Source organism: Pristiophorus japonicus, chromosome 12 (genome assembly GCF_044704955.1).
Source record: "Pristiophorus japonicus isolate sPriJap1 chromosome 12, sPriJap1.hap1, whole genome shotgun sequence".
Lineage (NCBI taxonomy): Eukaryota > Metazoa > Chordata > Chondrichthyes > Pristiophoridae > Pristiophorus > Pristiophorus japonicus.
Window position 1 is genome coordinate 54678219 of NC_091988.1, and position 27480 is coordinate 54705698.

General features: G+C 47.1%; 1 protein-coding gene across 1 annotated transcript in view; it reads right to left on the reverse strand.

Annotated features, from left to right (window-relative positions):
- The window catches only part of lhfpl4a (LHFPL tetraspan subfamily member 4a), a 186011-nt gene that overhangs the window by 81181 nt on the left and 77350 nt on the right, over window positions 1–27480 (reverse strand). The gene's annotated exons all lie outside the window — the stretch shown is intronic.

The following is a 27480-nucleotide window of genomic DNA, read 5'->3' on the forward strand; positions in this document are numbered from 1 at the left end:
TTTTTTTCTCCTCACCTATGGGTCACCGCTACCACCAAACTTGGGTGGAAGCGGTTTTTCCGATGTAGTACGCCGGCGGTCCGCTCCCCAGAGGTATTTCAAAACCGCCGGCAAAACACTTCATCAAACTCGCACTGGCTGGTATTCCACCAAAAAATACAAATACCACCAAAACACCCGGCGGAAACGCTCACCAAATTTCAGCCCAATAATCTGTTTTTCGTGATGTTGATTGCGATATTAATATTGGCTCGGTCACCAGGGATCAAAAGAGTGCCATAGAATCTTTTACTTCTCATCCGAATGACAGCACCTTCGACAGTGCGGCGCTCCCTCAGCACTGCACTGGAGTGTCAGCCTAGAATTTTGTGCTCAAGTCTCTGGAGTGAGATTTGAACCCACAACCTTCTGACTCAGAGGTGAGGGTGCTACCAACTGAGCCACAGTTGGCACATCAAACCTAAACATCACACGCTTCCCCCTTTTAAAACATTTTAAATAACAATAATCTAACCCTGTAATTTCACCGTTGGCCATTTTCCACTTGTTGGAGAGTGTGACTGTACATGGGCCATTGCTTTATCTTGTGCTTCCTTCTGTTCTAGTCATTAACATCGGCAAAATGTTTGGCTCTAGAGGGAAGGGGCATAGGTGACTGAGGGGAAAAAAAGCAAAAGTAATCTTGAGGTGATTTACTTGCAGGGAGAAGGCAGTGGGTGCCTCATTCTGGTCTGAAGCTCGAGCTCTGTGAAGAGCTCCAGGGGCTTTTTTTTCGTGTGTCAAGCCTGTGCATTTTTCTATCGCAGCAGATTAGTTCCAACTGGGAAAGTAGCTCATTTGGCGCTTTGTCAGCTGGTAAATTACAGCCGTGCTCGACTGACTTCAGATCAGAAAACATATGCTGGCAGCAGGGGTGTGGCTAAACATGCCAGTGAACGTGGTCCTTCAGTTTGACCCTACATTAGCAGTCTATGTCAGTATTTTGTCAGTCTGAGTGGAAGACGGATGGGGTGTAACCGTGTGGCTGATCCAGCAGTGACAGTATCTGAAGCTATGGTGCAGCAGTGGGAGAAACAGCAAAAGTGATTGCAGGAACGACGACACCCTTGAAACAAAATGTACTCGATAGTGATTCATTAAAGGAGCAAAAGGGTTTACTTGTCTCCGGATAATCAGTAGCTGGATCCATGTTTTTGACATTTTATTGACATAGACTTACTGGAGTGATATGAGATACGGGATTCTCTGCAGCACATCTATCTGTTACATTAATGATGAAGGGATCGAGATCTTTATGATCTGCTGAGAGCAGGCAATAGGACATGTTTTTCAGTTTCTGGTGGGTATTTACAGTATATTTTTCCTGCTTGTTCTCTCATTAATGTCTAGTATTTTAGGCTATGTCACCATGGTGGCTATGGTACTTGATTAGCAGTCCAAATAGTTGTGAGTTAAAATCCCACCATGCAAAGTTGTGAAACTGATTTCAATAAATGTGGTAATTTGTGGACTAGTGCCATTTAAAAAAAAATCCTCACGATGTGAGCATCGCTGGCAACGCCGGAATTGATTTCCCATCCTTAAATGCCTCTGAGAAGGTGGTGGTGAACCCTCTTCTTGAACCGCTGCAGTCCGTGTGGTGAAGGTACTCCCACAGTGCTGTTAGGTAGGGAGTTTCAGGATTTTGACCCAGCGATGATGATGGAATGGCCATATGTTTCCAAGTCAGGGTGGTGAAGCTGAAATTGTAGGCGGAGGCTTCCCGCGGGCGAATGCCTCCGATCCGCAAGAAAAGTGCGCAGCTATCTGGTGTCTCTGTATCTTCAGACTCTTGCTGTCCTGGGGCTGCAGGCGTATGCCTGCATAAAGGCCCACATATTCCTGGGGCGCACGTGGTTCACAAGAGTCCCTGGGATCATGTGGGCTAGACCAAGCAATCATAAAGGGGGATTCCCATTATGCTTATGGGGATTCTATTTACGTACGGAATCCTCATAAGCATATTAGGAATGACATAAAATACACATTTTCACACAACCTAAATTTAAAAAAATCACCGGATGTTTAAAATTAATTAAAATATAATTTAATTAACATTTAAAACAAAATTTTTAATTTTTTGAAAAATAAATTTAAACATTTTTTAAAAGGGCCAAAAATAACCTAAACTAATTTTAAAGATTTTTTAAATGTTTGAATGATTTTTAAAAATATATTTTAATATTTATTTTCACCTGTATGCTGGTAAAAGAAAGCCCTATGTCTGCCTTTACCAGGCATAAGGGTATCGTGTGCATTCGCTGGACAGTAGATGGGCACATAGCCCCTAACTCTCTGTCAGCGAATGTCCATTTCCTATGCATGTAGATTCAACTGTCACTTAGTGGAAGCTGAAACTTGGCAGATCGCAAGTTCTGGGTTTTCGCACACGCGCAGCACGTGCAGAAACGTGGAACTTGCAGGGAACTTATGGCTGTGTATGATGTTTCCCCTGGCTTGAGAGTCTAGAACTGGGGATCACAGACCCAGAATAAGGAGTCTGCATAAGAACAGGAGTAGGCCATTCAGCCCCTCGAGTCTGTTCCGGCATTCAATGAGATCATGGCTGATCTGCGCTCCATATACATGTCTTTGGCCCATATCCCTTAATACCTTTGATTAACAAAAAGCTATCAATCTGAGGACTGAGATGAGGAGAAATTTCTTCACTCAAAGGGTTGTGAATCTTTGGAATTCTCTACGCCGGAGAGCTGTGGATGCTCAGTCATTGAGTATATTCAAGACAGAGAATGTCAGATTTTTGAATACAAAGGGAATCAAGGACTATGGGAATAGTGCAGAAAGGTGGAGTTGAGGTGGAAGATCAGCCATGATCTTATTGAATGGCGGAGCAGGCTCGAGGGGCCGAATGGCCTACTCCTGCTCCTATTTCTTATGTTCTTATATTCTTTTTGACAAAGTTTACTCTCCTGATCATGATCTAGTGATCCGGCCGAAGTTGTGCCTCCATGGACATTGGGTGAAAACAGGATCAAGCTCAGATGTGGTGCCCTCCTCAGATGAATGGCCAGCCAGCACTCCCCATCTTTGCTCACTCATGTAGAATGGCCGCTTGGGTGAGGCAGCAATTGGAACCCTTCCAACCTCAGAAAGGAATCATTACCGTCAAGGGAGAAGGAGGGCAGGGAAAGAAATGGAGGAAAAAGAAATAAATGGTGCAACTTCCAGCTTGACTCTTCCAGCCAGCCTAAAGACATGAGCACTCCCTACACAGAGGCATTAGGTTAAGAGATGATCATTGAAATGTCTTCCTTAGCTCTGTTAATAACTACCTGATTTTTGCCAAAATTCCTGTTGAGTTCCATCTGCTTTTTATAGATTTCATTCACAAATGCCTGCTGTACAGGTGTACAATGTTGTTCTTTTCAAGAGCATAATCTCTATCGTAAAGGGCTTTATAAAACACTTCACCATGTTTGCGAAAAAAGTGGGAATGGGGTCTGATTGTGTGACCAGGCAGCAGTATAATTGTTTGCCGGTTCTGACTGTTGCCTTTTTTTGTCCCCTCCAATGTTCGCCTGTCTTCTGAAGGCAGCGAAGTTTCTGGAAAATGGTTCCACAGTCACCGGTCAACCTTGCTACCTCAATCAGGTGAAAATTCTTTGTGAAACCACAGAGAATAGGTGCTGATAGGCTATTCAACTGGAGGAAGAAACACATCACAGCCAAGCCAGATACTGTTCTCAACGTATGTCCACATTTGTGCACTAAAGTCCCGAGACAGCAGCTCGAATCGGAAACTGTGATTTAGCTCAAGGATGTTGAAGTCAATTGCAGCATCCTTACTGCCACTCCAGCTGGAATCAGCTAACTCAGCACAGACCAGTGATTAAGTCTGAGATCTTCATAATCTATATGACGCAGTTCCACTCTGCACAATACATTTCCCAACAAAACCATTGAAGGAGCCTCCCAGTCTGCTACTTTTAATTGCATTTGAGCTACACATTGAAGGGCCACTTTGAAAAGCTTACATCGAGGCAGATGCATTGAGTACACTGAATTATCCCTTGACCAATATGCTATCCCCTGTAACCAATATGAAATAGATAATGGTGCTAATCTACGTTAATCATGTCTGGGGCCATAGAACTATAGAAATCTACAGCACAGAATGAAGCCATTCAGCCCATCATGTCTGTTATATATGCAGACTATAGATATACTCTCTGTGTAGTCACTGTATACTTGCACAAGATAGAGATATGTTACCTGATGTACTATCAATAAGGTTTACACTGTGTATATACTATGCTGGCACCACTAGAGGGTGCAATTGGTGGAGACCAGGGTTTCCTGCGCTGTGGCAGAGGCTGTCCACCAGAGGGCACTGCGGTGGGAAACCTGAGGGTCACCTGCATAGGTGTGCAGAGCCCAGTATAAAAAGGCTGCTCACCATGCTTATGCCTCTCTCTGGAGTTACAAATAAAGGACCAAGGTCACTACAGTTTGAGTACAGCACATTGATTTGAGGAGTCATTCATAAGTGCATAACTGACATAACAGTGTCCGTGCCAGCTGACAAAGAGCTATCCAGCCTAATCCCATTTTCCAGCTCAAGTGCATATCAAAGTACTTTTTAAATGCTATGAGGGTTTCTGTCTCTACCACCCTTTCAGGCAGTGAGTTCCAGACCCCACCACCCTCTGGGTGAAAAAAATTCTCCTTAAATCCCCTCGAAACCTCCTACCAATTACTTAAATCTATGCCCCCTGGTTATTGACCGCTCTGCTAAGAGAAATTGGTCCTTCCTATCCACTCTATCTAAGCCCTTCATAATTTTATACACCTCAATTAGATGGAACACAGATTGTGCAAAGCTAAATCCATTTTTAAAATTTATTTCTCCCTTCCTTTTCGGGCTCTAGCACCACATCGTAACATGTTGGGCAGCGAATCTCTTCCTTGTTTCAAAGTTGAGCTGCAACTAAGTGCTGTGGTATGTGCTCAGACCAATTTTTTCCCACCACCCTGTGAGACTGGCCCATGCCTCTCCTTTGGCTGAGAGCAGGAATTACTGCTGTGGAGGAATAATCCAAAGGTTTAGATTTTTCCATCCTTATTCCTAATCAGTCTCAAGAACACTCAAACAACACTTTGATTCAATCCAGCGCTCATACAAAACGTGGGAGTTGTACCCAGAGAGAAGAGGGCCACATTGCTCTGTAAGTTGCAAGAAATGTCTGCACACATGGATTACATACATAGGATATACAGCACAGAAACAGGCCATTCAGCCCAACCAGTCCATGCCGGCGTTTATGCTCCACTCGAGCCTCCTCCCGTCTTTCCTTGTCTAAATCTGTCAGCATAAGCCTCTATTTCCTTCTCCCTCGTATGTTTGTCAAGCCTCCCCTTAAATGCATCTATACTATTCGCTTCAAACACTCCCTGCGGTAGCGAGTTCCACATTCTCACCACTCTCTGGGTAAAGAAGTTTCTTCTGAATTCCCGATTGGATTTCTTGGTGACTATCTTATATTGATGGCCTCTAGTTATGCTCTTCCCCACAAGTGGAAACATTCTCTCTTTATCCACTCTATTAAAACCTTTCATAATTTTAAAGACCTCTATTACGTCACCCCTCAGCCTTCAACTTCTACCTCATCTCCATGACAAGCAATCTGGTTCGAGCCAACCTATTCCAAAAGCTGCAGCGATAGTCTCCAGCATTTTCTGTTTTTATTCCAGATTCTAGCATCCGCAGAATTTTGCTTTTGTATCAGTTCAGCCCAATCCAATCTGGCTCAGCTTGGTTGGATTTAACTAGCCCAAACAAAACTCAACCCTGCCTCAGCCAACACACATTGACCCAATCCAATCCAATTTAACCAGACCCTCACCAATTGTTGTTCTTTAGTATGATGGGAAATGTTTATAATGGGGTGTCTAGTTTGGCTACCTATTTGATGGCCTCCTGTGATGCCGAGTGGAGAAATGAGGTGCCTCCCAAAACAGATCTCAGTCGACAGGTTGATGTGAAGTGTTCCATGGTCTGGGACTTGTGGCCATAATTGCACTTCACCAATGAAACCAGACCTATCCTGACACACCACTTTCAAGCCTGGCTATTATACGGAGGTATCATAAGCTAAAGTGGTATTAAACTGCTTCATGCTCTTCATCTATGATCGTGCAATGTTTTGTTTTCTCTGCTTTGCCAACTAGATCCTCCATTAGCTTACACACTTCTGATATCCTATCACTGTTAGCTGATGATTGCTTAGTTCATACATCACAGTTCTATTTAATTAAACTGGAAATAAACTGAAGTGGTTTGGAACAAAACTGGCTGACTCAATGAAATAAATGGTTTAATTAAGATCAATGCAAGGTCAGGTTTCATTCTACAATGTACAAGTTACACACACCAGGATTATAAAGGAGCAGAACAGTGAAACTCAATGGCCTTCGAAAATGGGTGCGGGGATCATGATGTGCGATTGACCCTCAGCGTTGATTGCAAAGCAGGCAATATGCCAACTTTGTGCTGCCTACTCATTATAATAATTTGTGTGTGCAGCCAGCGCTGTTCATTGGCTACATGCATGAGCAGGGGAGCCCAAAATTGTAACTTCCTGGCATGAATTAGAGCCAGCCTGCACTGCTTAAAGTTAGCCTGCACCTCTTAAGGGGGAGGAGCATTGTGGCTGCAGCAGGTACTGGGAGTAATGCAGGAAGTGAATCTGTCCTGGAAAGCAGTGAGGAATGGCACAACATGGGAGAAAGTGGGCTTCAAGGTTTCAGTCGCTGCACTGGAGGAGGTGGAAAGGAGGAATGATGTCTTGAATTCGCAGGGGGGCAGGAGTCCCTCCAGACGCTTGGTCAAAAGGCTCTGAGAGTAGATAGCCATGGAGGTCAATGTTAGGAGTCAAGCCCTGAGGACCTGAATGCAGTGCCATAAGAAATTCAATGACCTCACATGAGTGGACAAGGTCAGTGAACGCATCTTCAAATGCCATATCCTACCAACTGTACCAGTTAGCTAGGAGCTAAATTAAAAAGTAGGACCTCAAAAGTAGTAACCTCAGGATTGCTACCAGTGCCACGTGCTAGTCAGAGTAGGAATCACAGAATAGCTCAGATGAATACGTAGCTTGAGGAGTGTTGCAGAAGGGAGCAATTCAAATTCCTGGGGCATTGGAACCGGTTCTGGGGGAGGTGGGACCAGTACAAACGGGACGGTCTGCACCTGGGCAGGACCGGAACCAATATCCTAGGGTTTGCTAGTGCTGTTGTGGAGGAGTTAAACTAATATGGCAGGGGGATGGGAACCTACGCAGGGAGGTAGAGGGAAATAAAAGGGAGACAGAGGCAAAAGATAAAAAGGAGAATGGTAAAATTGGAGGGCAGAGAATCCCAAGGCAAAAAACAAAAAGGGCCACATTACAGCAAAATTCTAAAGGGACAAGGTATGTTAAAAAGACAAGCCTGAAGGCTCTGTGTCTTAATGCAAGGAGTATCCGTAATAAGGTGGATGAATTAAATGTGCAAATCGATGTGAACAGATATGATGTGATTGGGATTACAGAGACGTGACTCTAGGATGATCAGGGCTGGGAACTCAACATCTAAGGATATTCAACATTCAGCAAGGATAGAATAAAAGGAAAATGAGGTGGGGTAGCATTGCTGGTTAAAGAGGAGATTAATGCAATAGTTAGGAAGGACATTAGCTTGGATGATGTGGAATCTATATGGGTAGAGCTGCAGAACACCAAAGGGCAAAAGACGTTAGTGGGAGTTGTGTACAGACTTCCAAACAGTAGTAGTGATGTTGGGAAGGGTATCAAACAGGAAATTAGGGGTGCATGCAATAAAGGTGCAGCAGTTATCATGGGTGACTTTAATATGCATATAGATTGGGCTAACCAAACTGGAAGCAATACGGTGGAGGAGGATTTCCTGGAGTGCATAAGGGATGATTTTCTAGACCAATATGTCGAGGAACCAACTAGGGGGGAGGCCATCTTAGACTGGGTGTTGTGTAATGAGAGAGGATTAATTAGAAATCTCGTTGTGCGAGGCCCTTTGGGGAAGAGTGACCATAATATGGTGGAATTCTACATTAGGATGGAGAATGAAACAGTTAATTCAGAGACCATGGTCCAGAACTTAAAGAAGGGTAACTTTGAAGGTATGAGGCGTGACTTGGTTAGGATAGATTGGCGAATGATACCCAAGGGGTTGACAGTGGATGGGCAATGGCAGACATTTAGAGACCGCATGGATTAACTACAACAATTGTACATCCCTGTCTGGCGTAAAAATATAAAAGGGAAGGTGACTCAACCATGGCTATCAAGGGAAATCAAGGATAGTATTAAAGCCAAGGAAGTGGCATAAAAATTGGCCAGAAATAGCAGCGAACCCGGGGACTGGGAGAAATTTAGAACTCAGTAGAGGAGGACAAAAGGTTTGATTTGGGCAGGAAAAATAGAGCACGAGAGGAAGCTTGCAGGGAATATTAAGACGGTCTGCAAAAGCTTCTATAGATATGTAAAGAGAAAAAGGTTAGTAAAGACAAACGTAGGTCTCCTGCAGTCAGAATCAGGGGAAGTCATAGCGGGGAACAAAGAAATAGCAGACCAATTGAACAAGTACTTTGGTTCGGTATTCACAAAGGAGGACATAAACAACCTTCCGGATATAAAAGGGGTCAGAGGGTCGAGTAAGAAGGAGGAACTGAGGGAAATCCTTATTAGTCGGGAAATTGTGTTGGGGAAATTGATGGGATTAAAGGCCGATAAATCCCCAGGGCCTGATGGCCTGCATCCCAGAGTACTTAAGCAGGTGGCCTTGGAAATAGCGGATGCATTGACAGTCATTTTCCAACATTCCATAGACACTGGATCAGTTCCTATCAAGTGGAGGTTAGCCAATGTAACCCCACTTTTTAAAAAAGGAGGGAGAGAGAAAACAGGGAATTATAGACCAGTCAGCCTGACATCAGTAGTGGGTAAAATGATGGAATCAATTATTAAGAATGTCATAGCAGCGCATTTGGAAAGAGGTGACATGATAGGTCCAAGTCAGCATGGATTTGTGAAAAGGAAATCATGCTTGACAAATCTTCTGGAATTTTTTGAGGATGATTCCAGTAGAGTGGACAAGGGAGAACCAGTTGATGTGGTGTATTTGGACTTTCAGAAGGCTTTCGACAAGGTCCCACACAAGAGAGTAATGTGCAAAGTTAAAGCACATAGGATTGGGGTAGTGAGCTGACATGGATTGAGAACTGGTTGTCAGACAGGAAGCAAAGAGTAGGAGTAAATGGGTACTTTTCAGAATGGCAGGCAGTGACTAGTAGGGTACCGCAAGGTTTTGTGCTGGGGCCCCAGCTGTTTACATTGTACATTAATGATTTAGATGAGGGGATTAAATGTAGTATCTCCAAATTTGCGGATGACACTAAGTTGGGTGGCAGTGTGAGCTGCAAGGAAGATGCTATGAGGCTGCAGAGTGACTTGGATAGGTTAGGTGAGTGGGCAAATGATGGCAGATGAAGTATAATGTGGATAAATATGAGGTTATCCACTTTGGTGGTAAAAACAGAGAGACAGACTATTATCTGAATGGTGACAGATTAGGAAAAGGGGAGGTGCGACGAGACCTGGGTGTCATGGTACATCAGTGATTGAAGGTTGGCATGCAGGTACAGCAGGCGGTTAAGAAAACAAATGGCATGTTGGCCTTCATATCTAGGGGATTTGAGTACAGGGGCAGGGAGGTGTTACTACAGTTGTACAGGGCCTTGGTGAGGCCACACCTGGAGTATTGTGTACAGTTTTTGTCTCCTAACTTGAGGAAGGACATTCTTGCTATTGAGGGAGTGCAGCGAAGGTTCACCAGACTGATTCCTGGGATGGTGGGACTGACATATCAAGAAAGACTGGATCAACTGGGCTTGTATTCACTGGAGTTCAGAAGAATGAGAGGGGATCTCATAGAAACGTTTAAAATTCTGATTGGTTTAGACAGGTTAGATGCAGGAAGAATGTTCCCAATTTTGGGGAAGTGCAGAAGCAGGGGTCACAGTCTAAGGATAAAGGATAAGCCATTTAGGACCGAGATGAGGAGAAACTTCTTCACCCAGAGAGTGGTGAACCTGTGGAATTCTCTACCACAGAAAGTTGTTGAGGTCAATTCACTAAATATATTCAAAAAGGAGTTAGATATAGTCCCTACTACTAGGGGGATCAAGGGGCATGGCGAGAAAGCAGGAATGGGGTACTGAAGTTACATGTTCAGCCATGAACTCATTGAATGGCGGTGCAGGCTCAAAGGGCCGAATGGCCTACACCTGCACCTATTTTTAATGTATCTATGTAGCCTTAGCCACTGCTCAATTCACCAAACCCCCATCACTCACCTACCAAACAATCTCTGTCAATCAGGACTCATACCTAACATTCATATGCTTCTGCTATGTTCCTAATACAGATGAGAGTGCACACAGGGAGGTTAAAGTAGCAGTGACCTCAGTCTTTATTAAGACACTCCAGAGTGAGGAACAGGCCTTAGGAGTCGGCTATATACAGTGCTCCCAAGGGATGCTGGGATCCCTTGGGACTTCAGGGGATGCACTCCCTGCAGGTGGAACATGGGAGTGCATGCTTTACAGATACACAACATCACTCCCCCCCCCCCCCAAAGTCAAAGTGAAAACTATTTACAAGGTGAGGCGGTCGGGAGCCTTTCTTTCCCTGGTGGACCGCCTTGGTATAAATGTCTGTTCTGGTGTGTTGGCTGTGCCCTCGCTGGGCTGGCATGTTGTTGGGCCTGCAGGGCTGCTGGGTGAGCCTGGCCTTGTTGGGCTGTTGCACGTGATGGGTTCAATTTCCTGGTCCGGGGTGGTGTCGTCGATCCTTTGGGTGTGTGTTGTGGGCTCGAAAAGGTGGTGTCTGCTGTGGGTTGTTCAGGAACCGCAGCCTCGTTTGGTCCAGGTGCTTTCTGCAAATTTGTCCATTGTCTAGTTTGACTACAAACAACCGACTCTCTTCTTTAGCTATCACCGTGCCCGCGATCCACTTGGGACCATGTCCATAATTTAGCACATACACAGGGTCATTCAGATCAATTTCCCGTGACACAATGGTGCGACCATCATTTACATTTTGTTGCTGCCGCCTGCTCTCTACCCGATCATGCAGGTTGGGGGGAACCAGCGAGAGTCTGGTTTTAAGTGTGCTTTTCATGAGTAGCTCAGCCGGGTGCACCCCTGCGAGTGAGTGGGGTCTCGTGCGGTAGCTGAGCAGTACTCGGGACAGGCAGGTTTGGAGTGAGCCTTCTGTGACTCATTTAAGGCCCTGTTTGATGGTTTGTACTGCCCGCTCTGCCTGCCCATTGGAGGCTGGTTTAAACAGGGCCGAGGTGACATGTTTGATCCCATTGCGGGTCATGAATTCTTTAAATTCGGCAGTGGTGAAACATGGCCCGTTGTCACTGACTATGTCAGGCAGGCTGTGGGTGGCAAACATGGCCCTCAGGCTTTCAATGGTGGCGGTGGTGGTGCATCCAGACATTATTTCACATTCAATCCATTTTGAAAAAGCATCCACCATCACCTGGAACATTTTACTGAGAAAAGGGCCCGCATAGTTGACATGGATCCTCGACCATGGTCTGGAGGGCCAGGACCACAAACTTAGTGGTGCCTCTCTGGGCGTGTTGCTCAACTGAGCACACACGCTGCATTGCCGTACACAGGACTCTAAGTCAGAGTCGATACTGGCCCACCATGCGTGGTATCTGGCTATCACTTTCATCATTACTATACCCGGGTGTGTGCTGTGGAGATCCGAGATGAACGTCTCCCTGCCCTTTTTGGGTAGCACTATGCAGTTACCCCACAACAGGCAGTCTGCTTGAATGGACAGCCCGTCCTTTCGCCGCTGGAACGGCTTGATTAAGCTCTTGCATTTCAACGGGAATGCTGGCCCAGCTCTCATGCAGTACAGAGTTTTTTACTAGGGACAGCAGAGGATCTTGGCTGGTCCAAGTCCTAATCTGGCGAGCCATGACAGGTGATTTATCATTTTCAAACACTTCCATGACCATCAACAAGTCTGCGGGCTGCGCCACCATCAACTAGTTTGCAGGCTGCGCCATTTCCACCCCCGTGGTGGGCAATGGTAGCCGACTGAGAGCATCCACACAGTTCTCGGTGCCTGGCCTGTGGCGGATGGTATAGTTATACGCTGATAGCACGAGTGCCCACCTTTGTATGCGGGCTGAGGCATTAGTATTTATCCCCTTGTTTTCAGCGAACAGGGATGTGAGGGGCTTGTGATCGGTTTCCAGCTCAAATTTGAGGCCAAACAGGTACTGATGCATTTTCTTTACCCCGAACACACACGCTAATGCCTCTTTCTCAATCATGCTGTAGGCCCTCTCGGCCTTAGACAAGCTCCTGGAGGCATAGGCGACAGGTTGCAACTTCCCCGCAACGTTAGCTTGTTGTAATACACACCCGACTCCGTACGATGATGCATCACATGTTAGCACGAGTCTTTTACACGGGTTATACAATACAAGCAGCTTGTTGGAGCATAAAATGTTTCTGGCTTTCTCATAAGCAATTACTTGGTTTTTTCCCCATATCCAGTTCTCGCCTTTATGCAATAACACATGTAGGGGCTCGAAGAGGGTGCTTAACCCCGGTAAGAAGTTACCAAAGTAGTTGAGGAGTCCCAGGAACGACTGCAGCTCCGTGACGTTCTGTGGCCTGTGCGTGTTCCTGATAGACGCCAAGACAGAGGCTGTGGGCCGAATGCCATCCGCCGCAATCTTTCTCCCCAAACTGTGCGGTGTCCTGACCCGTGACCAATATGTCATCCTGAAAAACCACCGTGTGTGGTACCGACTTGAGTAGGCTCTCCATGTTTCTCTGGAAGCTCGCTGCAGCCGACCGAATTCCAAACGGGCATCTGTTGTAGATGAACAGTCCCTTGTGTGTGTTCATGCAGATTGGCCCTTCGAAGACTCCTCCAGCTCTTGCATCATGTAGGCCGAAGTCAGGTCGAGCTTGGTGAATGTCTTGCCTCCTGCCAGTGTCGCAAATAGGTCGTCTGCCTTAGGTAGCGGGTATTGGTCCTGTAGTGAGAAACGATTAATAGTTACTTTATAATCGCCACAAATCCTGACCGTGCTATCACTTTTGAGTATTGGAACAATCGGGCTGGCCCACTCGTTGAATTCCATTGGGGAGATGATGCCCTCGCATTGCAGCCTGTCCAGCTCGATATCCACTCTCTCCTTCATCATGTGAGGTACTGCTCGCGCCTTGTGGTGAATGGGTCGTGCCTCTGGGACCAAGTAGATCCGCACCTTCGCCCCGGAAAAGTTTCCAATGCCTGGCTCAAAAAGGGAAGGAAATTTGTTAAGAACCTGGGTACATGAGGCCTCATCGACATGTGATAGCGCTCGGATGTCATCCCAGTTCCAGCGGATTCTGCCCAGCCAGCTCCTTCCAAGCAGTGTGGGGCCATCGCCCGGGACAATCCAGAGTGGCAGTTCGTGCACCGTGCCCTCGTAGGTAACCTTGACCAGCTCGTTGGCTACAAAGTACTGGTCTAGCCGTTCGACATAGGCTTCCCAGTCCTCACCCTCCGAGAACTTCTCCAGGATGCCCACAGTTTGCTGCATCTTTGCGTTGGAGTCATATACTTATCGCCAGTTGTTGTGTTCCTAACACAGATGAGACTGCACACAGGGAGGTTAAAGTAACAGTGACCTAAGTCTTTATTAAGACACTCCAGAGTGAGGAATAGGCCTTAGGGGCCGGCTTATATACAGTGCTCCCAAGGGATGCTGGGATCCCTTGGGACTTCAGGGGATGCACTCCCTGGTGGCGGAACATGGGAGTGCATGCTTTACAGATACACAACAGCTTCATCTCACCCTCACACACTTCGCACTGCTGCAAGCCTGACAACCCGCATCTCACAGTTTGCACACACTGCCAGCTATTCAACCATGACAGCCACGTCACTCAACAGATTACATGACACTCATGGACACATCTCCCTCTCTCTCGCAGGAAAGGTGGCGCACAACCGGAGATAGCAGGAGCTAACTGATGGGGGACAGGCGCGTCTGCATGTCCCAACCCCCATGGAGGAGGCAGTACTCGACATCATTCTAATGGTCATTGCTGAGGCTGTGGCCAGCAGAGGAGCTGAAACCATTGCGGATAATGTTATCCTCATACCTAATTCTCCTTCTCACATCCCACTTCCCCCTCATCCCACAATCTCTTCAGATTTAGAAGCTGCAGATGATGTAAGCATGCACCTTTTACTTTCCAACCCCTGCGCCCCCCCCCACCCCTCACCACCTTACCCTTGTGGCTTTTGCCTTTCAGATACCTAACAACTGCCACCTGGCCAGGCAATGGAGGAACACCAAGAAGAGAGTGATGATGCAGACACAGCATCATCACTTGACTTTCACACTCCCAGCCATCGACTCAGATATGACAGATAGATTAGAGGCGGGATCTGCCTGTGGTGAGACACTGGGCATGAGTGCACTACAACCAGGGAAGGGGGCAAGGATAGCGCAAGTGCCAGCTCACTGGAGGGCGAGGTCGCACATGGGTTCTGCTGCAGAGAACTTCGATGGGGCTCCATACAGAAGAACTACAATGAAATGCTTGGTGGATTGGGAAGCCTGCCAGAAAGTATGCATTCATTGTCAAGTAGCATGGAGGTGCCAGCACTAACTTGGCACAAGGCTTTGCGCAGTGCTTGGAGCCCATTCTTTCCAGTGTGGAATTGATGGCCAACTCCATTCGTGCACTTATGGACCCAACCATGATGCAGCATCTGACGACCGATGTCAAAACCTCCACAGCAACACAAGCAGCAGCCACCCAAAGTCTGAGAGCTGCAGTGGCAGCTCAGACCGCTCTCATGCAGTGTCAGCTTGCTGCCATGCAAGCTCAGACTGCTGCCATCGCAACTATGGATTACAGTGTTCAAAGGGGCTTGCAGGGTCTCACAGCAGTCCAGCAATCTGTCCTCCAACAGTTTACTAGGATTGCTGAAGCACCGCCCCGTGGGGAGTGACAGTGGTTCCATGGAGCACAAATCTGCTGTCCTCTCTCAGGATGACAGCACTGGTCCTCACAGCCATGCCATTCCACCAGTGCCCTTGCTGTTGCCTGTCAGCCAGCCAGCCCAGACTGATGCCACTCATGCCGACATGGTGCAGTCCACAGCCGGGCCTTCTGGGCCCAGAGCTGCTCGAGGCCATCTTCCAAAGCCACCTGTAGTCTTCACCACTGAAAGTCAGCAGCCTTCCACCAGCCATGCTGCAGCTACTGGGGTAACACTGCATAGGAGAACTGGGACAGGCAAAGGCACACTGAAGAAGGGCAGTAAGGGAATGCACAAGGGTTTATGGTTGTTATGTTCAGAATAAATCCACAGGACTGTATTGCAAGCTCAAATTGTTGTGAACTTAGTCTCTTTATTCAGACTCGAGAATGGAGAAGCAGCATGGTGAGTCACCTTTTATACCTGCTTGCCCCAAGGCACAGGTGACCTTTAGGTCTTCCACAGGTGTCAAGTCTTACATATTGGTGAGGTTTACATACATACATAACATCACTTCCCCCCCCCCCCCCCCCAAAGTCTTATGTACAAGTTATTTGCAAGTTGAGGTGATCTGGTGCCCTGCTTCCCCGGGTCGATCACCTGAGTTGAAGTCCTGACGTGGTGGGTTCATCCTCATGGTTGACGGCAGGCGAGGTCGATTGTGTTAGTGGGTCGCTTGGGCCCAGGTCCTTTCACAGTGGTTCCTGGTTATCTGTAGTTCGCAGTTCTGTCTGGTCCAAATGCTTTCTGCGTTTGCCCAGTACATGGTTTCACAATTAAACGCTCCGTTTTCATCACATGCACTCCATTCCCCCCTTTGGCTAATACAGTGCTAGCGGCCCATCTGGGGCCCTGAAGATGGTCTACATCACTTATCCTGATGTCGCGTGGAGGAGCCATGCGATCATGGTACATTCTCTGCTGATAGCATACGGACGGCTCGGTTCTGAGTGATTCTGTCTGGTGACTGCATAGCACCTGGCATAGCCGGGTCTGTAGGGAGTCTCCCATGACATGTGTGCTGCTTGGCTTAGTGATTTGGGATGCCTGCTCTGGACTATTGTCGCTGACCTTAAGGTCTGGCAAGCCCAGGAAGGCCGATATGGCCTTGAGACTTTCAATAGTGGCGGGAGGCCTTGTGGTCCCCGTGGATTCTGGGCCATGGTATGGGGGCCCCGGACCACCGACTGTGCATAGCCGCCCTGCCTTACTTTGCAATGTTAGGATGGGCCTTTCGGCTTTGCTGTAACATCCCATCTAGCGGTTCACCGTTGGCTGTTGGTAACGTGGGATCCTAGCTGGTCCAGGTCCTAAACCGGGGGGCGTTACGGCTGACTTTCTAGTGGGTCTGCAGGCTACGCCGTTTCCACTCCGATGGTGGGCAACGGTAGCCAACTGAGGGCATTAGCGCCGTTCTCAGTGCCTGGCCCGTGGCGTGTCTGTAACAGTGTACAGACAGTGTTGGACATTCTCAAAACAACGCATCAATAATAGTGCCTCTGCTCTCCCAAAACTGTGGGATGGGCAGCTTGTCTGACTTGAGCAAATATTGGGACCCTCTTTGGTACGTCTCTTTTGTCCCGTGAACCCAAGCTGCTGCCTTGGTTAACTTATTGGATACATATACAACTGGTTGGGGTTCTCCCGCTACTTTGGCTTGCTGTACAACATGCCCGACCCCGTGTGATAACACATCACTTGTTACACATACTTTGTCAGATACCTATACGATCAGTTGGTGTTCGCCGCTACTTTGGCTTGTTGTAAGGTGCCCCGACCCCATATGATAGTACATCATTGGCCACGAAAGAGCACTCACATGGGTTACATAGTGCAAATAACTTATTGGAACGTAGTGGGTTCCTAGCCTTCTCAGCAGCTGCCCCTTTGCCTTTGCCTCAAACCCAATCATCTTCCTTGCTGGGCAACGCATTCCTCTGTTCTATTGTGGCGACCTCCCATGGTCTGGATGCTCTCTCGTCCCGTGGTCTGGATGTACCTTCGTCCCGTGGTCTGGACGCACCTTTGTTCCGTGGTCTTGACGCACCTTCGTCCCGTGGTCTGGATACATCCTCGTTGGTGTCCATGATGCCGACTGCCGCAATCTTCCTCCCTAGGGATTTGGCCTCTGGCGTCGGGAAGACGCATTCGGATCGCTTCGGCCGGAGTCCCACTCTGCATGGTCGACCTGAAGCCTCTTCCATCGTCGCGAAGAGGTCATCGGCTTTGGGTGGTGAGTACCGCTGCTCAGTTAATCTTCACACCTCCTCATGGTCGTGATAAGCGGCCTGTGCCTCGGGGATCTGCAAATGGATCTGCACTTCGATGCCTGGTTCAGCTGCAGGTGGGGGGTTTGCTCAGCCTTTGAGCAGGGGAGACGTCGTTTGTCGGAGAAGGTACGTAGAGGTCTCCCCAGTTCCATCAAATCTTCCCCATCCACCTTCTACCAAGCAGCATTGACCCATCACCTGAAACAATCCACAGTGGTAAATCGTGCACCGCTCCCTCATGGGATACTCTTATGTCCGCACTACCAATAACTGGCATCAGTTCCTTGGTGTAGGTGCGCAGCTTTGCCTGAATCGGGATCAGGCTGGTGTCGCTGTGCTTTGTCGCCCCACAGCCTCTCGAATGCCTTCTGGCTCATAACTGATTGACTCGCCCCCCGTGTCTAATTCCATGGAGACTAGAGTGCTGTTGAGTTCAAATTTTAACATTATCAGAGGGCTTTTGGTGGTGAAGGTGTGTATCCCATATACTTCCTCTTCATCCTCAGGTTGAGTTGCCTCTACTGGTCGTTCAGCACTATTCCCACTGGATCGGTCGTCCTCTCCTGACTCTGCCACGTGATGAGTCAGAGGTCATTTGCACATTCGCTGGAGGTGCTCCATTGTTCCACAGCCTTTGCACACACAGGGCTTGAATCGACATTGATGAGCTCTATGACTACCCCCGCAGTGCCAACATGGTGCTAACGGATATGCATTCACGTCCCACGGCAGACTCTGATTCACTCTAGGCCTAGGTCTGGCCTCTGCAGTCGGGTGGGCCCTGCCCTGTGCAGTTCTGCCGACTGAAAACATTATTTTATGCACAGTCCTTGCCGGTGAGCTTCGATTCTGTGAAGATATCTGTTTTGTGTTATCGCTCATGGATATGAAGGCTTGGGCTATTGGGCTCAGATCTAGGGATTCAGCAGAGAGCAGTTTGCGAAGAATGACCTCGTGGCCAATTCCAAGCACGAAAATGTCCCACAACATTCCCCCCAAGGATCCTGCAAATTCGCACTGTCCCGCAAGGCGTCTTAGGTCGGCGACAAAATTCGCCACGTTCTGGCCCTCGGAGCAATGGTGTGTGTAAAAGCGATACCTGGCCATCAAGATGCTCTCCTTCGGCTTGAGGTGTTCCCAAACCAGCGTGCACAGCTCTGTGTAAGACTTGTCCATTGGTTTGACCAGTGCCAGCAGATTTTTGAGGAGGCCACATATCGAAGACCCATATACGGTGAGGAGAATCATCCTGCCCTTGATCGCCATCTCAGCCTTGTCCAGTTCGTTGGCCACGAAGTACTGGTCGAGGCGCTCAATGAAGGGCTTCCCAATCATCACCCTCAATAAATCTCTCAAGAATGCCAACGACAGCCATTACCACATGAAGGTTCGTGATCCGTTACTCATCGCCAATTTGTTATGTTCAGAATAAATCCACAGGACTGTAGTGTAAGCTCAAACTGTTGTGACCTATGTCTCTTTATTCAGACTCCAGAGTGGGGAAGCAAGATGATGAATCACCTTTTATACCTGTTTGCCCCAGGGTGCACAGGTGACCCTTAGGTCTCCCACAGGTGTTCCCCCTAGTGGCAAGTCTTACATATTGGTGAGGTTTACATACATACATAACAATTACTTCATTTATAAATTTGGTTTGGATTGTTTATTTTTGGTGGCTTTTATTGTGGCCAAGCGGACGCTGTAATGGTCAGTGACAGAGGGAAGGTAAGGTGTGGGACTGTTGGTGTAAGGGGAATTGGGGTTGCAGTTACTGGTATCACACTCGAATTAGTTCTTCACAGAGAGGCCGGGCAGAAAGGGGCTATCTAGGTGCCTCCTCCCTTCCTCCTCCTCCTCCTCATGCTCCTCGCCGTATAGCTGACGGCAAGGGCTGCCCCCTCATGATGGTGAGGTTGTGCAACATGCAGCAGACCATCATGAATCATGACACCCGCTCTGCCGAGTACTGCAGGGCTCCTCCAGCAGTGGCAGCATTGTTTCAGCACACTAATGGTCTGCTCTATCACGTTTCATGTGGCAACATGGCTTTCATTGTATGTGTGTGTGTTTGGGTCGCACACCGGAATCATGAGCCATGCAGTCGGCAGTCGTCACCCAGTAGCCATCCTTTGGTTTGCTGTAGTGCCACAAATGTACCTGGCACAGAGGACTGCCACAGAATGAAGGCATCATGACTGCTGCCAGGATACCAGGCCTTTACCTACATGATTCGCTGCCTATGGTCGTACACCAGCTGGACGTTGAGGAAGTGGAATCCCTTTCAGTTCCGGTATATTAGTAGAGTTGACATACGGCGCCCGTAAAGTGATCTGTGTGCAGTCAAACGCATCCTGCACCATATGGAAGTCTGCAATCCTAGCAAAGCCCTGTGCTTGCTCTACCTGCTGGTCTCTAACACGAGAGAATGAAATGTAGTTATCTCTCTTTGAACAGAGAGCCTCCATTATGCAAAAACGGGTAGCAAACTGCGAGATGTTTCAAATATCTCCAGCTCCAGCCTGGAAGGAGCCAGACATAAAGAAGTTAATCGCCAGAGTCACCCTCACAACCATTGGCAATGTGGTCCTTGCCCTGTTTTGAGGTTGCAGTTGTGGCCGCAGCAGGTGGCAGATTTCATAGAATCATAGAGTCATAGAATCATAGAATGGTTACAGCACAGAAGGAGGCCATTCAGTGCGTTGAACCTGTGCTGGCTCTCTGCAAAAGCTCCTCAGCTAGTCCCACTCCCCCACCTTTTCCCCGTAGCCCTGCACATTTTTTTCCTTCAGGTAATTATCCAATTCCCTTTTGAAAGCCACGATTGAGTCTGCCTCCACCACCCTTTCAGGCAGTGCATTCCAGATCCTAACCACCCGCTGCATTAAAAGGTTTTTCCTCATGTCGCCTTTGGTTCTTTTGCCCTTCACCTTAAATCTGTGTCCTCTGGTTGTCGACCCTCCTGTCAATGGGAACAGTTTCTCTCTATCTACTCTGTCTAAATCCATAATGATTTTGAACACCTCTATCAAACCTCCCCTTAACCTTCTCTACTCCAAGGAGAGCAACCCCAGCTTCTCCAGTCTATCCATGTAACTGAAGTCCCTGGAACCATTCTTGTAAATCTTTTCTGCACCCTCTCTAAGGCCTTCACATCCTTCCTAAAATGTGGTGTCCAGCATTGGACACAGTACTCCAGTTGAAGCAGAACCAGTGTTTTATAAAGGGTCATCAGAACTTCCTTGCTTTTGTACTCTATGCCTCTATTTATGTATCCCAGGATCCCGCGTGCTTCTTTAACTGCTTTCTCAACCTGCCCTGCCACCTTCAACAATTTATGCACATATACCCCCAGGTCTCTAAGTTCATGCACCCCCTTTAAAATTGTACCCTTTATAATGCCTCTCCTCATTCTTACTACCAAAATATATCAATTTGTTTAAATCTAAAGGACTACCTGTCGATTGACCTCCCCTGGCGAGGCTGTTGACAAGACATCATCCTCATAGGCGGTCCCTCGAACGAGGATGACTTGCTTCCATGAGTTCACAGGTGTTTCGACGAAGGACCCGATGTTCCAGTCCAATTGAGGGGGTGGAAGATGCCTGTACGTGAATTTTTTTAACGTGTGGTAACCGTTGCACACCAGCCACCACACGGGCTTGACAGAGCTAGGTCTTGGTCCAGTGACAAGGATTAACCAAGATGACTGGAGACCAGCTCTGCTGCACGGACCTATTGCGCAAACATATCGCAGTGTGGGCTGGCCCTGGGCCCACGGCTCTTCTGGGTCCTGTACCCTCATCTGTCGCACCTCTGCCACGATCTCTCACTGCTCCTCCACCATAAAAGAGCTGGAGCGGCGGGCCTGGAACATCTTGGCCCCCCGACCTGCGAGAGAACAGCATACCACTTCAACTTCCAGCGCAAGCTGCTCCAAGTGTGCACGACGATTTTGAGATTGGCAACTGGGTGACGTCATCAAAACCCTGGTTGCTGTTTTGGAGCGTGGGCAGGAACATTGGCAGGACCCAGGTACAGAGGAGTGGGAAGGTCGGGGTGGATGAGCAACGAATGTTTGTGGCAAGATGCGGTGAATGTTTATGACAAGACAGGACAGGTGATGACCACAGCCCCACCAAGTCTAGAGTGGTCGCCTCACCCTTTTCAAATGCTAATGTCAACCTTGTTGCAGGAGTAAAAAAACTATTATAGACCCGAAACTCCCTCCCCATCAAAACAGTTCGTGTGATAATGGTTGAACATCGAACAGAATGAGCACATTTCCTTGTGTGATATTGGACAATTCACTGACCCAGGATGGGATCAAATGGTACATCGAAGGGGGATTGCATCATTTATTATTACGTGTAGGATCTTTGTATTATAAAAAGGGTGTGTTTAGGGACAAACCTCAGCAACTTGTAAGGGAACTGTGGGCGGAGTTGGTCAACTACACATATGGAAACATGCTTCTCTGAATGGGTGAGTAATGTTTGAAGATAAAGAGAGTTACTGTTTGAAGTTAAAGGGAACAATGCAGGAACGCCCAGCAGTCGGAAGGAGCGTTGGGGGAGGAGCGGTGAGTCATGGGAAGGCCCAGCAGTCGGAGGAAGCATCGGAGGAGGAACGGTGAGTTGTGGAAAGGCCCAGCAGTCGGAGGGAGCATCGGAGGAGGAGCGGTGAGTCATGGGAAGGCCCAGCAGTCAGAGGGAGCGTCGGAGGAGGGCAGCTGGTGCAGCTGCAGCAGGGAAAAAGGGCAAAAAAGTAAAAAGAAATCGAAGGGTGATGTCACAGCCAAGGGGATAAGTGATTGGCTGGTGATTGGTGAGTAGTTTTTCTTCTTTTTCTTTTCCTTTATCAGTAAGAAACCTTTGGCATCAGGGGAGGGCAGCAGCAGCCAAGTTCATGGCACCGTGGGGGCTCTGCTGCACAGGAGGGCAGGAAAAAGAGTGGGAGAGCTATAGTGGTAAGGGATTCTATTGTAAGGGGAATAGATTGATGTTTCTGCGGCCACAATCGAGACTCCAGGATGGTATGTTGCCTCCCTGGTGCAAGGGTCAAGGATGTCTCGGAGCAGCTGCAGGACATTTTGGAGGGGGAGGGTGAACAGCCAGTTGTTGTGGTGCATATAGGTACCAACGATATAGGTAAAAAATGGGATGTGGTCCTACAAGCTGAATTTAGGGAGCTAGGAGTTAAATTAAAAAGTAGGACCTCAAAAGTAGTAATCTCAGGATTGCTACTATTGCCACGTGCTAGTCAGAATAGGAATTGCAGGATAGCTAAGATGAATATGTGGCTTGAGGAGTGGTGTTTCTATCTTTCTATGAAGGGAGGGATTCAAATTCCTGGAACATTGGAACCAATTCGGGGGGAGGTGGGACCAGTACAAACCGGACGGTCTGCACCTGGACAGGACCAGAACCAATGTCCTAGGGGGAGTGTTTGTTAGTGCTGTTGGGGAGGGGGTTAAACTAATATGGCAGGGGGATGGGAACCTATGCAGGGAGACAGAGTGAAGTAGAATGGGGGCAGAAGCAAAAGATAGAAAGAAGAAAAGTAAAAGTCGAGGGCAGAGAAACACAAGGCAAAAATCAAAAAGGGCCATGTTACAGCAGAATTCTAAAGAGGCAAAGTGTGTTAAAAAGGACAAGACTGAAGGCTCTGTGCCTCAATGCGAGGAGTATTCATAATAAGGTGGATGAATTAACTGCACAGACAGCAATTAACGAACATGATATAATTGGCATCAGGGAGACATGGCTCCAGGGAGACCAAGGCTGGGAACTCAACATCCAGGGGTATTCAATATTCAGGAAGGATAAACAGAAAGGAAAAGGAGGCGGGGTAGCGACGCTGGTTAAAGAGGAAATTATCGCAATAGTAAGGAAGGACATTAGCTTGGATGATGTGCAATCTGTATGGATGCAGCTGCGGAATACCAAAGGGCAGAAAACGCTAGTGGGAGTTGTGTACAGGCCACCAAACAGTAGTAGTGAGGTTGGGGACAGCATCAAACAAGAAATTAGGGATGCATGCAATAAAGGTACAGCAGTTATCATGGGCGAATTTAATCTACATATAGATTGGGCTAACCAAACTGGTAGTAATATAGTGGAGGAGGATTTCCTGGAGTGTATTAGGGATGGTTTTCTAGACCAATATGTCGAGGAACCAACTAGAGGGCTGGCCATCCTAGACTGGGTGATGTGTAATGAGAAAGGACTAATTAGCAATCTTGTTGTGTGAGGCCCCTTGGGGAAGAGTGACCATAACATGGTAGAATTCTTTATTAAGGTGGAGAGTGACACAGTTAATTTAGAAACTAAGGTCTTGAACTTAAGGAAAGGTAACTTCGATGGTATGAGACGTGAATTGTCTAGAATAGACTGGCGAATGATACTTAAAGGGTTGACGGTGGATAGGCAATGGCAAACATTTAAAGATCACATGGATGAACTTCAACAATTGTACATCCCTGTCTGGAGTAAAAATAAGACGGGGAAGGTGGCTCAACCGTGGCGAACAAGGGATCGTGTTAAATCCAAGGAAGAGGCATATAAATTGGCCAGAAAAAGCAGCGAACCTGAGGACTGGGAGAATTTTATAATTCAGCAGAGGAGGACAAAGGGTTTAATTAGGAGGGGGAAAATAGAGTATGAGAGGAAGCTTGCAGGGAACATAAAAACTGACTGCAAAAGCTTCTATAGATATGTGAAGAGAAAAAGATTAGTGAAGACAAACGTAGGTCCCTTGCAGTCAGAATCAGGTGACTTTATAATGGGGAACAAAGAAATGGCAGACCAGTTGAACAAATACTTTGGTTCTGTCTTCACGAAGGAAGACATAAATAACCTTCTGGAAATATTAGGGGACCGAGGGTCTAGTGAGAAGGAGGAACTGAAGAAAATCCATATTAGTCAGGAAATTGTGTTAGGGAAATTGATGGGATTGAAGGCCGATAAATCCCCAGCGTCTGATAGTCTGCATCCCAGAGTACTTAAGGAAGTGGCCCTAGAAATAGTGGATACATTGGTTATCATTTTCCAACAGTCTATCGACTCTGGATCAGTTCGTATGGACTGGAGGGTAGCTAAAAAATCTTCTAGAATTTTTTGAGGATGTAACTAGTAAAGTGGACGAGGGAGAACCAGTGGATGTGATGTATTTGGACTTTCAAAAGGCTTTGACAAGATCCCACACAAGAGATTGGCGTGCAAAATTAAAGCACATGGTATTGGGGTAATGTACTGACGTGGATAGAGAACTGGTTGGCAGACAGGAAGCAGAGAGTCGGGACAAATGGGTCCTTTTCAGACTGGCAGGCAGTGACTGGTGGGGTGCTGCAGGGCTCAGTGCTGGGACCCCAGCTATTTACAATATACATTAATGATTTAGATGAAGGAATTGAGTGTAATATCTCCAAGTTTGCAGATGACACTAAACTGGGTGGCGGTGTGAGCTGTGAGGAGGATGCTACGAGGTTGCAGGATAACTTGGACAGGTTCGGTGAGTGGGTAAATGTATGGCAGATGCAGTATAATGTGAGGTTATCCACTTTGGTGGCAAAAACACGAAGGCAGAATATTATCTGAATGGCAGCAGATTAGGAACAGGGGAAGTGCAACAAGACCTGGGTGTCATGGTATATCAGTCATTGAAAGTTGACATGCAGGTACAGCAGGTGGTGAAGAAGGCAAATGGCATTTTGGCCTTCATAGCTAGGGGATTTGAGTATAGGAGCAGGGGGGGGGGGTCTTACTGCAGTTGTACAGGGCCTCACCTGGAATATTTTCAGTTTTGGTCTCCTAATCTTGAGGAAGGACGTTCTTGCTATTGAGGGAGTGCAGCGAAGGTTCACCAGACTGATCCCCGGGATGACAGGACTGACATATGAGGAGAGACTGGATCGACTGGACCTGTATTCACTGGAGTTTAGAAGAATGAGAGGGGATCTCATAGAAACATATACAATTCTGACGGGACTGGACAGATTAGATGCAGGAAGAATGTTCCCAATGTTGGGAAGTCCAGAACCAGGGGACACAGTCTAAGGATAAGGAGTAAGCCATTTAGAACTGAGATGAGAAGAAACTTCTTCACTCAGAGAGTTGTTAAACTGTGGAATTCTCTACCACAGAGAGTTGTTGATGCCAGTTCGTTGGATATATTCAAGAGGGACTTAGATATGGCCCTTACGGCTAAAGGGATCAAGGCGTATGGAGAGAAAGCAAGAAAGGGGTACTGAGGTGAATGATCAGCCATGATCTTATTGAATGGGGGTGCAGGCTCGAAGGGCCGAATGGTCTACTCCTGCACCTATTTTCTATGTTTCTATGTTTCTAATTTTGTTATCTGTAGTATAATAAACAGTTAAAAGTATACTGAGTTGTGAGCCTTGACTATTTTTATCTCAAACGGACAGGTTCAAGTCGGATTCTGTAATTAGAGGAAAGAGAAAGATGCGGGTTCACCTACCTACAGCTCTGATCTCAAGAGCATGTAATGTAAATGACCCGACAATCTTGCCATCGGCTGCAGCAGCAACTTCACCGTGAAACATGTATTCACTCTCCGTCTCCAACTTAAACGGCTTGCAATGGTCAGATATGCGTAATTGGCACATAGGTCAAGTCTGCTATTTTAGGATCTGACCACGAGCTGGCTGACCTCTCACCCACACATGGCCAGTAATGTGCTTGCATCTCTCCTGACCTGCACACACCCTCCCCTGATAGTGGACAGTGACTTTGTACCGACTAACTGCACATTAATAATAGGGTACAATGATGTTTGTTAGTTTTGAAAAAATGTGCACCAGTGAATTCTCAATGAATCTGAACCCACAGTGTAAAAGGGACAAATTTGGCACGTTTGAAATTGGTGTTGAAGTTGCTTTCATTGGAAACAATTCAGTGATATATAAAGGACATGGATGTCTCCCAATGTGTTGCCACAACTGGATCCAGTCAAAGGAGACAAATGATTCAGGAGTCTATCCTGTTTACGACCAAAATTTGTAGTTTTTTCATGTCTGCCTCAGGATTACTTACATCTCTGAATCTATCACATTTAGAGAGATAATGCCATTCGTGTTATCATACTACAAATGTTTTGGTTTGATATTAGCGTAAAGAATAATTTAGCTCCCGTCTAGTTGCTGGACGATCAATTGCTCTCTGTAAACAGGCCACAACTGTCTGGTTTTGGTGCAGAAGTTTGGCTTTTGCGTGGGCTGTGTCATGTATGTAACATCCATGTAACACCACTGCAATACTGTATATACTTAAGCAATGCACACCTTGACCACAGGCGGTGAACTTGTGGGAGACACTCCTTACCTGGTCATCCAGGTATATAAAGGGAGGTCCCACACAGGGTCATCACTTCTTGGTCTTATGAATAAAGGTTCAGGTCATAGAATGACCTTGTCCATAGAATGTGCCTCGTGTGAGTTTTGTGCCATTGAGTAAGAATTTACAGGCTGCTTGCATGTTTCTGAAATGAGAACTGGATATGAAGTCTGTTTTAAAAATAATGGGCCACTGAATATATTTAAGGTGGAGAAAGACAGATTTTTGAATGATAAGGGAGTCAAGGGTTATGGGGAGTGGGCATGGAAGTGGAGTTGAGGCCAAGTTCAGATCAGCCATGATTTTATTGAATGACGGAGCAGGCTCGAGGGGCGTAATGGCCTCCTCTTGCTTCTATTTCTTATGTTCCTATGTACATTCATTTTCCCCACTTACTATTTCATATTATGACATAAAAGCACCAGTTAAATTAATATAAGGCTTTCAATGAATATTCAACACCAGCAAGGCAAACATCAGGGGAGTGAAATTGGTCTTCACCTGTTGCACAAAACAGGCTCAGAGCGACTCGGCAACCTGCACTCCAGCAGAAGAATGTAAGCCTTTCTGACAGGTTCAAACGACCAACATCAGCTGGAACTTAGGGCTCAATTTTGCCCAAAGCCGTTTTCTGGTATATTTTGCCAGAGTTATGCCCGTTTTTCTAGACCAGAAATACTCCAAAAATGTTTGTGC